General features: G+C 47.8%; 1 protein-coding gene and 1 long non-coding RNA gene across 2 annotated transcripts in view; both read left to right on the top strand.

Moving 5' to 3' along the window:
• Positions 1-70: 70 nt before the first annotated feature.
• On the top strand, positions 71-2,859 carry LOC128055227 (uncharacterized). Its single transcript, XR_008200100.1, has 4 exons — positions 71-267; positions 356-656; positions 914-1,067; positions 2,635-2,859. It is a non-coding gene; the product is annotated as an uncharacterized LOC128055227 (long non-coding RNA).
• Positions 2,860-9,201: 6,342 nt separating this feature from the next.
• TMEM40 (transmembrane protein 40) overlaps positions 9,202-15,480 on the top strand; it is a 32,830-nt gene continuing 26,551 nt past the window's right edge. The window contains exon 1 of the mRNA XM_052646251.1: positions 9,202-9,235. The gene's annotated coding sequence lies outside the window, so the exon portion shown is untranslated. The remainder of the gene's footprint in view (positions 9,236-15,480) is intronic.

Here is a 15,480-nt window from a genome sequence, read left to right as displayed (position 1 = left end):
CCGCCCCCGCCCCGCCCCGCCTGCCGGCGCCGCGCTCGCCGCGGCCGCGGCCGCCGCTGCGGGAGGCGGCAGGCGGGAGGGGCCCGCCGAGGGGCTCGCGGATCCCTCCCCGGCGTCCTTGTCGCAGACGAGGGCCCATCACCGGCTTGCACACTCCCGCGGACGGGGAGCTCACCACCTCTCAGGGGACAGCTCCTCCCTACGACTCCCCGTGGTACCCTGGATCCCTGCTCGCGAGACACAGTCACGGTGACCAGAGAGTCTCAGGTGGGAGCCCCCACCTCGGTCAGTTCTGCTCCTGTGAGGCCTTGGCCAAGTCACTTGACCTCTCTAAGCCTAGCTCTCTCATCTGCAGGCATTCCAGAAAACAGGAGCTGCTATTGTCGGTCAAGCCAACCAGCGCACTTTCCATGCGGCCCACCCCAAAGCCAGACAGGATATGAAGAGTAGTACCCTGTCGCACCAGGCCTTCTGCCTGCCTCATCCAACCCTCACGACATCACGGCCGGTTTCCTCATCCTACACCCAACGCAACTGAGGCCACAGAGGCAGAGGGGCTTGCTGCAAGTCACACAGCCAGTCAATCAGGGATGGAATCAGGACTGACCCCAGACTGGGCAACAATTCTTAAATGAAGCTGCCCAGTTTCTCCGCAGGTAGGTACAAGCTCAGGGTGGCAGGATCTATAGGAAAACAGGTAGAGCAATTAAGCCTCTGTGCCACGACTACCCTCGAGCGGCGCTCTGCAGCAAGAGAAGCCACTGCAATGAGAAGCCCCCGCACCACAATTGCAGAGTAGCCCCACTCGCTGCAGCTAGGGAAAGCCTGAGTAACAACCGAGACCCAGCACAGTCAAAAATAAATAAATAATATATACATATATATATATATAATGTTTTTTTTTTTTCTTAAGAAATTCTCTAAACAGCCAGGAGGCCATTGGTTCTTGGAAAAGGGAGTCGTGTGTGCAAGACAACCCTGCGTTCAAATCCCCGCGAAGTTGCTTCCTGACTGTGACGCCTTGGGATAATGACACAACCTCTCTGAGCTATGTTCGCCTCACCCTTGTAAGAAGGGGATAAAGGAAATCTTTATTTTATAACACACTTCTTGGGTACCTGTTATTATGGGCTTCTGGGCTCCAGAGCAGCACTGTTCAACAGAACTCTGCAATGCTGGGAATTTTCTGTACCTGCATTGTCCCGTATGATGGCCACCAGTCACATGTGGGCCTTCCCTGGTGGCTCAGTGGTAAAGAATCCACCTGCCAATGCAGGGGACACAAGAGATGCGGGTTCAATCCTTGGGTCGGAAAGATCCCCTGGAGAAGGAAATGGCAACCCACTCCAGTATTCCTGCCTGGGGAAATCCCATGGATAGAAGAGCCTGGTGGGCTACAGTCCATGAGGCCACAAAGAGTTGAACATGACTTAGCAACTAAACAGCAACAACCACAAGCTATTCAGAAAAATGTCTGGGCTTGAGGCAAACAAGGTTAAACTCTTGTTCCGACCTATCTTTTTGTTCTGTCACATCTTTTGGGACGGGAACTAGGCGGGCAGCTTGCTGGGGCAGCTCCAGCCCTGTAGGGGGAGCCAAGGATCCAAGCGGTGAATATCCGTCTGTGCGTGCTCAGTCACTTCAGTCGTGTCCAGCTCTTTTCCACCCCGTGGGCTGTAGCCCTCCAGGCTCCTTTGTCCATGGGATTCTCCAGGCAGGAATACTGGAGTGGGATCCCATGCCCTCCTCGAGGGGATCTTCCTGACCCCAGGGATCGAACCCACACCTCTTACATCTCCTGCATTGCCAGATGAGTTCTTTACCCCTGTCTCCACCTGGGAAGCCCTGAGTTTTCCTGTCAGTCTTTACCAAAGAGCTGGGCTGTTTGCTAAACACAGGGGGGATATGGAGGGAAACTAAGAGAGATGTGGTGGAGAACGACTACTTTGGTGAGAAGACAGAGCTGAATTTGAGTCGCCTCTAGCTGTGTGACCTCGCATAAGTGGCTCAGCCCCTCTGAACCTCAGTTTCCACATCTATAACATGGAAATAATAGCACCCACCCAAGAAGGAAAAGCTCTTGGCTAAATGCCGGGCACACGGCAAACCTGCAGTGAACTGTAGCTATTAGTTGTTTTTATTATTGTTACAGCTTGTAGAGGAGACGCACACTGAGTCGGATGGTGGAGGGAAGGATTGTGGGAACAGAGGAGGGAGATGGGAAGTGTGAGCCCACCCTTGAGGAGCAGATACATCCTCCAGGCAGAGAACCAGGCCAGTGTTCCAGACACCCATGCTTGTATCCACAGTCTCAGGCTCCATCACAGGGTGCCCTGCATCCACTCCTCATACCTGCAGGACAGGTGTGTCCTGTGACATCTCCCTGGGCTTGAGCCCAGTTAGACACTGCTCACAGGAGTGTCACTGCCCAGACAGAGCTCTTAGGAGAATTCCCAGGCTATAGGCACTGTGTCCTTCCAGCATGGGTGAGACTGTTCCAAACATTTGGGTCTTGGATCAGAAGACGATCTCAAAAGCTGTTTTTAAAATCTCCCTCCCTCCCTATTTCCTTCCTCCCCCGCTCCTTTCTCCCTCCCTCCTCTCTTCTTTCTGTTCTTTTTATTCATCATAAAGGTTAACGACTTGCGCATTTATTAAAAGAACTTTATGACTACCTCCTCAAGCACAGAACTATACTTGCAAACCCAACAGCAAGTATGGGACAGGATGACCAAGGCTAACACAATTCACAGCTGGAAATTTCACAGCAGCAGTTCCAGCCAGGAGTTTCCTGATACCCAGTTGCTTAAATACAGGCTGCAGACGAAGCAGTGGAAGCCACAGTTCAGACACTGGGGTAGGACGAGACCGCCTTTCTGCAGGTGAGCTCAGTAACACTGCATGCTCAAAGACTGTTTTTATGGAAATGTCCTAATGTACACGGAAGTAGAAAGAATAATATTGATCTAATAAACTCCCGTTTACGAATCCCCTAGCCTCTGCTATTCTTCACATTGGTTGATTGTCCTTCCTGTCTCCCTCTCCCACATTTTCCCCAAAGCTGGAGTGCTTTTAAGCAAGCAAATCCCAGACCCAATGTCCTGTCACCAGCAATTGCTTCAGCCTGCCATGCCAACAGATGACATTTTTACATAGCTGCTGTGCCAATATCATACCTCACAAAAATAGCACTAACCTTTAAATAATCTAATATTCAGTCCATATTCAAGTTTCCCAGATTGTGTTAAAGATGTCTGTTGGCAATTCGTTTGTTAGAAGAGTGTTCACAAAATTCACTGGGCTCCGATTTCTACAACTACGGCACTTCATAGGTTTTGCTTTCTGGATGGCCTGTATGGGGCACAGACACAGGAAATGCATCCTGCCCCATCTAAAAAGCTCCAGCTGTGTGCTGGACACAAAGTAGCTCACAGTAGGCCCTCAAGATAGCCCTGCAAGGTGACGCTGAGCAGGTGCTCCCATCGATAGCCCCAGGACCCCCACTTCAGCTAAAAAGAAGTCCACTCTGATGTGATAGAATGCCTTAAATTTTACTTGTCAAGAGGATCTTTCTGCTTAAAAAGAAAAAGACATTAAAAGCCACCTAAATTGAGTCTGAATCCCTTATTTTGCATTTCTCAGAATGTCCTAGGGTGGATTTTTTCACCACTCACCCCCTTCTTTAAATTTGTTTGACAAGTACACACTGTTTTATTTATTTATTTATTTATTTTTGACTGTGCTGCGTCTTCAGTGCTCTGCGAGGGCTTTCTCTGGTTGCGGGGAGTGGGGGCTACTCTCTTGTGGAGCACGGGCTTAATTACGCCATGGCACATGGAATCTTCCTGGACCAGGTATCCATTTCCCCTGCACTAGCAGGCGGATTCTTTACCACTGAGCCACCAGGGAAGTCCGCCCACCCCCTTTTGGTAAAAAAATAAAATTAGCTCTTGTTTTTGTTCTTTAGAGGGGGCATTGAGACACTGGTGTCTGAGAGTCAGAGGGTTCTCAAGATGACCAGGTCCAACTTCTGCCTTCAGCTGCAGAAGTTTTCCATTGGCCCATTCCATAGTTGAAACAACTGAGGCCTGGAGGCCCAGGGTGAGTCAGGCTTAATCTAGATGTAAAACTATTTTCAACTCCATCTCAGATTGCCTCAGATACACCCATTGTTTCTTAAAGAATATGGAATTGCAAAGGCCAGAGGCTACCTCTTCAAACGTAGATTTAAATGACACATACAGGAGCTTTTAAGCTAGGTTAGGTTGGAGTTTCTCCATGGAGGAGTGAAGAAAGTCCTGCCTTTGGAGTTAGGGAAACCTGGGTTCAAGTCCTGAATTAGCCATATCTGTTAGGTCACGCTGAGCAGTCCTTTACTCCTCTGGTTCTCACTTTTCCCATCCATGGAATGGGGCGATAGTTCCTGTTTACAGCATTCATTTAAGAAATGTTTGAAAATGATTAAGACAGGCCCTGCCGTCAGAGGCATCTGTTTGGTGAGTAAGTAGAAACTCACGTCAGGAACTGGGCTTGGGCTCCCCTGGTGGATCAGTGATTAACAATCCACCTGCTGATGCAGGAGACACAGGTTCGATCCCTGATCTGGGAAGATCCCACATGCCGCACAGCCAGCAAGCCCGTGCGTCACAACTACTGAGCCTGTGCTCTAGAACTCGCACGCTGCAACTACTGAAGCCTGAACACTCTAGAGCCTGTGCTCCGAAACAAGAGCGGAAGCCACTGCAGCGAGAAGCCTGCACACCACAGCTAGAGAAAAAGCCGCGTGGCAACAAGGATCCAGCACAAATTAATTAATAATTAATGACAATTAAAAAGAGAACCAGGCTCCAGGGTGTTCATAGTAGGAGCACGTTCTCCAGCCCCCTACACCCCCAGGGTATCACTCTCAGACCAGACCCAGGAAGTCTCTGGGGAGTTCCCATCAGCCTGAGGGATCCCAGAGCTTCATTACAAGTGTGTCAAGGCCTAGGAAGGGCTGGCTACGTCCAGGCACCGCCCGGAACACTTCATACAAATAGTCTCACCACGGGCTGGGACAGCTGTCTCCCCCATTGTGACGGATGTGGAGACTGAGGCCAGGCTGTCAAGCTGTGTAACTGTTGTCTGCAGAGTTCACGTGCCTGCTGAGTCAGGGGGCCCCCCACTCCCGCTGTCAGTTCTGGAATGCAGGGAAGCCGGATGCCACGCTCAGCTGCTGAGCTTGCTCCTCGGGGCTGTCAGCTGTGCCCACAGGATGGTGGGAGGTTGTCCCATGAATCATTCCCCCGACATACACACAGCAGTGAGGTCACCTCAGGATGGAGCTAAGTTGGACTTCCTCATGCCTCTGGCAGCTCTGTCGTGGCCCTGGAGATCCGCCCACGGCAGAGAGGTAGGAAATGCCTGGAGGTCCTCCCTCCATCCTTCCGGAGGTCAACTCTTACTTGCTCAGAGAGGGGAAGTACCCTCACCTGGGACTGCTCTGTACTGTGCGCTCACTCCATTGTGAGGGACGGGATGTCACTCCGTTCGTCTTTTTCCAACCCCATTGACTGTGGCCTGCCAGGCTCCTCTGTCCATGGAATCTCCCAGGCAAGAATACTGCAGGTTGCCTCTTGCTTCTCCAGGGGATCTTCCCCACCTGCGTCTTCTGCTTGGCAGGTAGTTTCTTTACCACTGAACCACCTGGAACTAGAAGATAGTAAACACGAGGTATTGACTGGGTCTTATGGGCACTACTACGTGCCAGTCACTGAAACCTTTCAGTGGTAGGAAGTATAACGTAGTCCATTTGGTTCTTCAATGTGAGCAAGCACCAGACTCAGTCAGCGTGTTGGAGAATGGCTAAAATACAAATTGCAGTTCCCACCTCCAGAGTCTCTGATTCATTAGGACTAGGATGGGACTCAAGAGTTTGCTTTTCTAAAAAGGTTACAGGTGATGCTGATATTGCTGGTCCAGGGACCACATTTTGAGGATAACTGATTGATTAGTTCAACTTCCTTCCCTTTGCTTAATGGTGGTTCTCAAGTTTATTTTTTCAGGGATGGAGATCTCATTGCCTATTCTGTCAACCTATTTCATTTCTAGATAGTTTTTACTGTGAAGATATGACTTGTGTGTGTCCTGTACTGAAATGAAACTAACCCTCTTGGCTCTCTCTTGGCCAGTTCTCTCTGCCACTGGACTGCAGGGTCTCATCAGAAAGGAGCAATTAGAGGGGAGAGGAGACGTGCTATTAGACCAGAGTTCTCCCTCACCTGCACAGTCCAGACCACCAAGCCCTCTCAATTCTCCCTTCTAAATCAACAGTGTCCAATGGCAATATATTGTGAGGGAATTCCCTGGTGGTCCAGTGGTTAGGACTCTGGGCTCTGACGGCTGAGGGCCTGGATTTGATCCCTGGTTGGGGAACTAAGATCCCACAAGCTGCATAGCCAAAAAACCCAAAACAAATACACACACACACACATATGTATTCACTATATGTGTATATATGGATATATATATAATATATAAAGAATGTATTGAATAATATAATATTATTATATATATGTAAAATATAATAAATAATACAATTATATTATGTTCTAATATAATTATAATAAATATATAATATAGTATATTATAATATATTGTAATTATAATAAATATATATCATATATTATAATATATGATATATATTATATATGACATATAATAATATATTTATTATAATAATTATATGATGTTATATATTTGTAATATATATAAGTTATTATATGTATTTATATATTATATAGTGTATATAATATATATATAGATATTATATATGATATATATGATAAATGTATATTATCTATATAGATATTATGTATTATATATATTTATATATAATATATGTCATATATATGAAAAATATATAGTATCTATATAGATATAACATAATATATGTATGAAATAATATATATGTATATATATGATATATATGATATAATATATATGGTATATCATATATAGGATATATATGTGATATATGTAATATATATTATCTATATAGATATATATTATATATAGATAGTATCTATATAGGTATTAGATATTATAATAGATGTATTATAGATTATTATTTATATAATATACAATATTTATATTATATATTATAATATTATAATATACATCGATACAATATATCACTATAATATATTATATATAAAATATTATATGATTGTAATATATAATATATAGATTATATAAATAATATAATATTAATAATTAACATATAATTATACTATATATTTTAACTTATAGTACATCTCAACTCTGCCCAGCCACATTTCAAAGGCTCTGAAACCACACATGGCTGGTGGCCACTGTTTTGCACAATGCAGTGCCTGTTCCCTAGTCCCCTCTACTGCCACTGCACCAGCTCACCAGAATCCTGCGCCTCATGTTTTGCCCCCAATCCACAATACAGCGGCCAAATCATTGGTACGAAACGTAAGATTTGATCATATCCCCATCACCCTCAGGATAATGCCTGATCTTGATGTGGCTTCCACGTCCTCTCTCTCTTTCCCTTCTCCCCAACTCTAGCCGCCAAGCCCCCCACTCTCCCACTTTACTGAATTAATTTGCAGGTCCTCAACACAATAGTGCCTCTTACCTCTAAACCTTTGCACACTTGGTGCCCTCTACCTCTAAACCTTTGCACCTTTGGAATGCATCTTGGGCTACCCTTTCAGCTCACTCTCATTCAACAAAATTTATCAAGCACCTACTATGTGTTGGACACTGTTCCAGATCTTGAAACTAACAAACACATAAGAAGGAAGTATACATAACAAGAAAATAGCGTGTCTGATGGTGAGCAGTAAAGTAGGATGCAAGAGAAAGGTGGTGCTGGTGGTTACTACTATATACAGGGTGGTCAGGGAAGGCTTCTTGGAAACGGTGACATTTGGGTAGAGAGACCTGAAAAAGTGAGGGAAGGAGCAAGGTGGCTGTCTGGGAAAAGCACTCTAGGCAGAGGGAAGAGCCAGGGCAAAGGCCCTGAGGAGGGACGGCCTAACTGGAGTGTCTGGAGCACATTCCTGGGTGGCTGGGGCAGAGTGAGAGAGGACGTCATAGTAATTAACGTCAGAGAGGGCAAGGAGTGGGTGGCACAGTACAGGGCTGTGTAAGAATAGAAGTTAGTAACGGGGGAGTCCTGGGAGGGTGCTGAGCAGAGGGACATGAGGGGGGACATGAGCTGACTTGGGTTTTAACCAGATCCCTCTGGCTGCCATGATGAGAACAGATAGTGGGTGGTGGACAGGAGCGAAGAGACTAGTGGATACCAGGGTGGTTGCAAGGAGATGGCATGAAGAGGCTGGATTCAGAATATGTTGAAGGGAGGGCCAATAGGGTTTTCCAGAGAAGTCAGAACCAGAGTACGAGACAGCAAAGAGTCAGGGATGATTCCAAGGATGACTCCTGAGCTTAGATGATTCCTCTTCCAAGCTGCCTGGGTCTTGCCTTCATGGAGATTGTCATGGCCTGTCTCCCTCAGGGTGCTACCCAGGGCAGGGTAGGACTTGTTTACTGTCCTTCTTCCAGAGTGTTTGAGAGGTGAGTGAGAGAGGCAAGCTGAGCTGGGGTTAATTCTGGCCTCAACGTTGAGAGGTCTGTCCCCAACCCCCACCCATTTGGGATCCACAAGTCAGTAGATATTCTAGCCTTTGCATAGTTTCCTCACCACCGGAGGGCACTGCCAGCCCCACTCACAGGAGTCTCTCAAGGCAACAGTGAGCCTGGAGCCTGCTCTTCTGCTGCCGGTCTAACCTCCGTCCTCGGGGGAGCATCAGGTTGGCCCACATGGCTGTGCCCTGAGTCAGCCTCACCCATGGCAGAGAGGAGGCGGCCCTAGGACGGAGCTTGACATAGCCAGAGTGGTACAACAGGCCCTGAAGTTAGATGGTATGGCCATGGCCCCGGGAGGAGGAGACAGGGGTCTGGGGGTGCAGCCGCCCCATCTGCCCTCCTGGCATACCGGGTAAGAGTCAGGTCAGACAGGAAGGCCGGGGGCCGACGGCACCGCGGGAAGGAATGCCACGCGGGTGAGCATGTGAACCTGGGGCCCCCGGCGCAGCGTCAGGCCCCGCCCCCTCCCCGCCGGGGGCGTGGCCACCTCTCCGACCTCCTCCCCCGCCCCTCCCGCGGCACCCGCAGTCCAAGGTCGCCTCGCCTCCAGCGCGCACCTGCCTCCGGAGCTCAGGTAAGGCACACGGGGCGCCTGAGCGGGGCGGGGGATTTTTTTCGGAGTTTTGGGGAGAAAGAAGCTCTTCAGCAGGCCTGACATTCTGTGGTTCCCGGCGGGCCTGAATTTGAGTCCCACTCAGGGGCTTCCCAGTCAGGTGAGCGCCTCCGTCTCCTCTGGAGAGTCAGGGGAGACTGGATACTCCTCCCCCGTGCTGGGAGGGTCCCGCCGGCCCACTCCGGGTCTGTCGCTAACTTGCTCTGCGGGGCCTTCAGAAACATTACGACCTCAGCTTCCCCATTTGTGAGGTGAAGAGTCTGACGAACTCTCGGAAGGCTTCGCCCCCTCCGCCCTCGTGGGACCCACAGCTTTGGCGGGTGTTTCCTCACACACGCCCTCCTCTTCCCCGCAGAAGCTGCCCTGGCCTCGGGGCTCGAAGGCATCTTTGAGGAAAAAGTACTGAACGGAGAGCTGGGGGAAGGGGGAGCCCCGCTGCTGTCAGAAGCTCACGGCGCGGGGGTGCGGCCGCGAGGGAGCCCCAGTCCCCTCACCTGTGCGCAGAGCATCCTGGCTTCTCTCCTGGGAGGCGGCTTTTGGGCCAGAAACCAGCCCATTTTTCCTTTCACTGGGGACGGGGAAGATTATGGTCTGGGGCTTATCATTTTGACTTGGTTTGTTTAGAAACTGAGAGAAAAGTCACGTAAGAAGGGTGTGTTTGTCCTGTTTGGGGTCCAAGCAGATCTATGCTAATGAACCCCCTCCTGTCTCCGCGTCTCCCTGAATTTGGGCTGGCGCAGCCTTCTGAAACACTGGGGTCCTTGTACTTGGAGATCGTTGCCAGGTCACCCTGTTAGAGCGTGGTCTCCCACATGCTGGCCACATACCCGGACTGGGGACCCTACTGGTCATCGTCAATGGAGGCCTTCTTTCATTTTCATAACAGCTCTATGTGGGAAATTTTCTTTTAAAAAAAATTAAATAACTTTATGGAGATATGATTCACATGCCATAAAATTCACCTTTTTTAAAGTGTGCACGTCAGTGGTTTTCAGTTTATTCACCAAGTTGTGAAGAAAGTGAGTTTCAGTTTATTCACCACCATCTAATTTAGAACATTTTTATCCTCCCCAAATAAACCCCATACCCTCTAGTAGTCACTCGCTGTGTCCCCTTCTCCCTGGCAACCACTAATCCACTTTCTGTTTCTATGGATCTGCTTATTCTGGACATTTCATGTAAATGGCATCATACAATAGGGGCTCTCTTCTGACTGGCTTCGTTCTCTGAGCATAATGTTTTCAAGGTTTATGCATATTTTAGCGTGTGTCAGCACTTCATTCCTCGCTATGGTTGAAGAATCTTGTATGATGATATCACATCTGGTTTATTCACCCATCAATTGATGGATATTTGGGTGGTTTCCATTTTTTCTCTATTATGAATAATGCTGCTGTGGACAGTCACGTACAAGTCTTTGTGTGTACATAGGCTGTCAATTCTCTTGGATATACTACGAGGACTCGCTGGGTCCTGTGGTGAAACTGTGTGTAACATTGTGAGGAATTCAAACTGTTTTCCAAACTAGCTGCACCATTTTACATTTCCGCCGATAATATGTCAGATCTCCAAATTTTCCACATCCTCCCCAGAACTTGTTATCTGTATTTCATATTGTAGCCATCCTAGTAGGTGTGAAGTGGTATCTCACTGTGGTTTTGATTTTCACTTCTATACTGACTAATGATGTTGAGCATTTTTCCATATGCTGTTGTCAATTTGTACATCTTCTTTAGAGAAATGTCTGTTGAAAGCCTTTGGCTATTTTGAAATTGGGTTATCATGTTATTGTTGAGTTGTTGATGTGGCTATTCCAGGGGAGATTCTGAGGCTCTGAGACTGGGGGAGACTTGCAGTGATCTCACAGTCGGTGGTCGGTAGAGGTGGGAAGTGAGTCCGGGTCTGTCTGACATTCAAGAGGCAGCAAGCTCTTTCTCCTGCTCTGGATGCCTTTTGTCTGGTCTTTGCTGTTGCCAATTGTGTGTGTGTGTGTGTGTGTGTGTGTGTGAGAGAGAGAGAGAGAGAGAGAATGTGAGATACTGCTGAGAAAAGATAGAAAGAGAGAGAAGACAGAGAAATTGAGAGCATCTGGGATGAGAGAATGAGAAAGAGGAGCCTGACCTGGCTCTGGCTGTTTAACAAGACACCCACCTTGGAGAGTCCCAGCCATGGAAAACCTCTTCAGAGTTTTTGGTTTCTTCCCATTAATTTTCACACATTGTGGTTGTTGTTGTGAACTTCAAAAAAGTTTACTCAGGAGCACACTTCCCACTAGTTTTTTTGTTCCTAAATCCAAAACAAATCTAATTAGACCTCCAACCTAAACAGGGAATAGCATCCCCTAGTGTCTAGCTGGGCCTAAAAATCCAGAGCAGTGTTCATCAAACTTTTTGATAACACCGTCTGCCCAAGAAAAATGTTTAGGCACCCCCAACACATATATTTATTTATGGATTTAGAAATTATATACGAATTGTTGTTGTTCAGTTGCTCAGTCTTGTCTGTCTCTTTGCGACCCCATAGACTGCACTACACCAGGCTTCCCTGTCCTTCACTGTCTCCCGGAGTTTGCTCAAATTCACGTCCATTGAGTCAGTGATACTATCTAACCATCTCATCCTCTGTTACCCCTTTCTCCTTTACCTTCAATCTTTTCCAGCATCAGGGTCTTTTCCAATGAGTCAGCACTTCGCTTTAGGTGGCCAAACTATTGGAGCTTCAACTTCAGCATCAGTCTTTCCAGTGAATATTCTCAGGGTTGATTTCCTTTAGGATTAACTTGTTTGATCTCCTTGCAGTCCAAGGGACTCTCAAGAGTCTCCTCCAGCACCACAGCTCAAAAACATCAGTTCTTCAGCAGTCAGCCTTCTTTATGGTTCAACTCTCACATCCATATGTGACTACTAGAAAAACCATAGCTTTGACTATACTGAACTTTGTTGGCAAAGTGATGTCTCTGCTTTTTAATACGCTGTCTAGGTTTGTCATATACAGGTACTGCAACCATTAGTTAATATCTCAAGGCCCAACATAGTATATTCAGAGTTCCATCACCAACACCAGAGTTCAGACTTTCCATCACCAACAATAATGAATGGAAGCCCACCTTTCAAGGAGTTTTCTTATTATGATTTCAGTCAGCAGCAGTGTGTGTGTCTGAGATCCTGTTCATTATCATTTGCAACATTAGGGTGGCTGCTGTAGGACTTGAACTAGGAGCGGTGGTGGGTCTCTTCCATGCTTTTCTTGTGTCTGGCTTGTACGTTCTTGATAAGCACTATCTCCTTCCGTGGTTTCTTGACAGGGACTCTTTGAAGCCCCTTGTCCACACTACAGGGGCTGATTCAGTTAAAGCTGCATTGTTTGATCCTAACCCACCACCAGGACATGGCAATATAGGGCAATAGGCTGACCATGGAGGAATGGGAAATGTGGCCACAGCAGACCTGTCTGCATTGTGGGCTTCCCTACTGGCCTCTAGGGACCCCACTTAGTGGACATGGCGTTGGGTGTCTGATATATGGCCAAGGGTGCACATCAGAGTTGAACTATGTACTCTTAACTATTTTTAGCTAAAAATGAAGTAGAAGTAGGGTCCTTGGTGACTCAGTGGTAAAGAATCCATCTGCCAATGCAGGAGACACAGGTTCGATCCCTGATCCGGGAAGATTCCATATGCCTCATTGCAACTAAGCCCGTGTGCCACAACTATTGAGCCTGTGGTCGAGAGCCCAGAAGTCACAATTACTGAAGCCTGTGTACCTTATAGCCTGTGCTCTGCAACAAGAAAAGCCAATGCAGTAAGAAGCGTGTGTGCCACAACTAGAGAGTAGCCCCCGCTTGCTGCAACTGGAAAAAAGTCTGCACAGCAACAAAGAGCCAGCAAAGCCAAAAATAAATAAATTAAAGTTTTAAAAAGTTAAGTAGCAATGGATGAACCGATTTGTCCTTCCTGTGCTTTGGAGATTATTATTTGAGAGACTAATAGGTTTTGAGCTAAGGACATCTAAGCCCACCACTGCCACACCTCAGCTTGCCACCTCTCATGCGGGGTGCTCGTGACATGAAGCAGTTATCATTTTTAGACAGTTTTTCCATATATTGAGCTGGCATCTGCCTCGGTGACTCCCCAAGATCCTGACTGCTCCCTCTGAGCTCACAGCCCCACCTGGTCCCCCTGTCCTGGTGGAGCCCTGCAGAGACCTGGGGACAGCGACCAGGTCTGTTTATGCAGTGCTTATCCTTAGGCTGAGCAAGTCGGACATGGCTGTGGACTAACACACCTGCTCCTTCATCCAATTCTCTTGGATATAGTCTCCACACCCCCCTTATCCTCTGAATTATCTTGATTTGTCCAGACTCTCTTCTGTTCAGGACCCAAGATTGAGCCCTAGGATAGGAGATGGTAAGGTAGAGCTCACCTTTCTCACCATGGACTCTGTGCTTCTGTTAATATCAACAAAGGCTGTGTTAGCTTTGCTTTGTCATGTCTGACTCTGCGACCCCATGGACTGCAGCATGCCAGGCTTCCCTGTCCTCCACTATCTCCTGGAGTTTGCTCACAATCATGTCCATTGAGTCAATGATGCCACCCAACCATCTCATCCTCTGTTGACCCTTCCTCCTTCCTCCTTCAGTCTTTCTCCCTCAGTCTTTCCCAGCATCAGGGTCTTTTCTAGCAATGAGATCATTTTACTGTGTACTATCTTATCCACAGCCCCAGGTGAGCTCCAAAACCCTCAGTGAGTGACATTATTTTCTGTGTCAGAAATGAAAAAAAAGGGCCTAGAGAAGAGAAGCAATGGGCCCAGGGGTTGGTGGCAGGGTCCAGCCAGGCCCTCAGTCTCACAACAGCTGACTCAGTTTCCTCCCAACCCCTCCCCTGAAGGTACCAAGAGGATTTCCCACCCACGTCATGGGATCTGGAGCTCTGAAAACACCATTTCTGTTCCAAGCCCCTGCTTCCCAGGGTCTGTTTCTGATTCATTCCCTTCCCCAACTGTCCTGCTTGAAGGGTGGACAAAACCCTGGCCACCAAAAGTTGACACTGTTCAGAGTGGCCAGTGAGAGTGCCCAGGCCTGGATGCCAGGATGAAAAGGCTGGCCCCAGACATGGCAGGGATTGGAGCAGATGACAGTTTCCAACACTGTGCCAAAAGACATGGAGCTACATTCTAAGGGAGAGGACTGTGCTCTTGTGTAGTTTGCGGAAGGACCAGATTAGCTTGACCGAAAGAGCTTTCTCTCCTGCAGGCCTTCTCAGAGCCTTTCATATGTGACTGCACCTTGTGCAGCTCCTGTTGGAGCCTACGGAGAGCAGCATGGCCCAAACTTCTTTGAACATAAAATCCACTTTTTCTTGGAGTATTTTGAGGGGCCCATAAAAGGCTATTTGTAACTCACTTTTAAAACATGCTGTTCTAGGCCTTTGCACAGGTCATATCAACCCTGAGTGCCTTTGCTGATTGAGTGGATGAACCCTGAAGGCTTTAACAGGAGCACAGCATTAGTATCCTATAATGTCAGAGCTGGAAGAACCTGTAGTATGCAACTTCTACATATGGGGGAACTGAAACCCAGGGCAGCCCAGCAACTTGTTTGAAAGGAGGCCAGAGGCAGGCAAGCCTGCTGGGAGATTATCATAACACTCAGGGGAGAGGTTCTGGCGGTCTGAGTGGACCACACTCTGCCTAGCATGTGTTGCCTCTGTTAACGATACAGATTTCCCTGAGCACCCTAACCCTAACCTTGCTCTGAACATCAGACTCTCTGAGTGAGAGAGCTGGGGGATCTGCACTACCAACAGTGCTCCCAGGGGCATCTGACCATTAGCCAAGTTTGGGAGATGTTGAGCATGGCGAAGGAAGGGGAAACTCATTTACTGGGTGACAGTATTCTGGGCTAGTTGTGGGAATGATATCCTTCAATCCCCACAACACTCAGGGGGAGAGATATTAATACCGCATTTTACAGAAGCTGAGCAGCAAACAGGGATGGGAACACAATAATAACCGGCTCCAAAGCCCTCAGTCCCCATGTAGGATCTCTTGGGAAGGAGGCAGTGGGAGTGGAGAAACCAGCTCCTCTTGAAGGAAAAACAGGACAGGCTTGGGCTTTGGCTGGCGGGAGAGGAAGGAGCTGGGTCATCCTTCCTGCCTTTGGAGCTTGAGGGTCCAGAAGGATGGTGGAGTCAGAGAAGCTCGGAA

This window comes from Budorcas taxicolor, chromosome 1 (assembly GCF_023091745.1).
Source record: "Budorcas taxicolor isolate Tak-1 chromosome 1, Takin1.1, whole genome shotgun sequence".
Lineage (NCBI taxonomy): Eukaryota > Metazoa > Chordata > Mammalia > Artiodactyla > Bovidae > Budorcas > Budorcas taxicolor.
The sequence above is the reverse complement of the archived record's forward strand: the minus strand, read 5'-3'. Positions and strand labels throughout refer to the sequence as shown.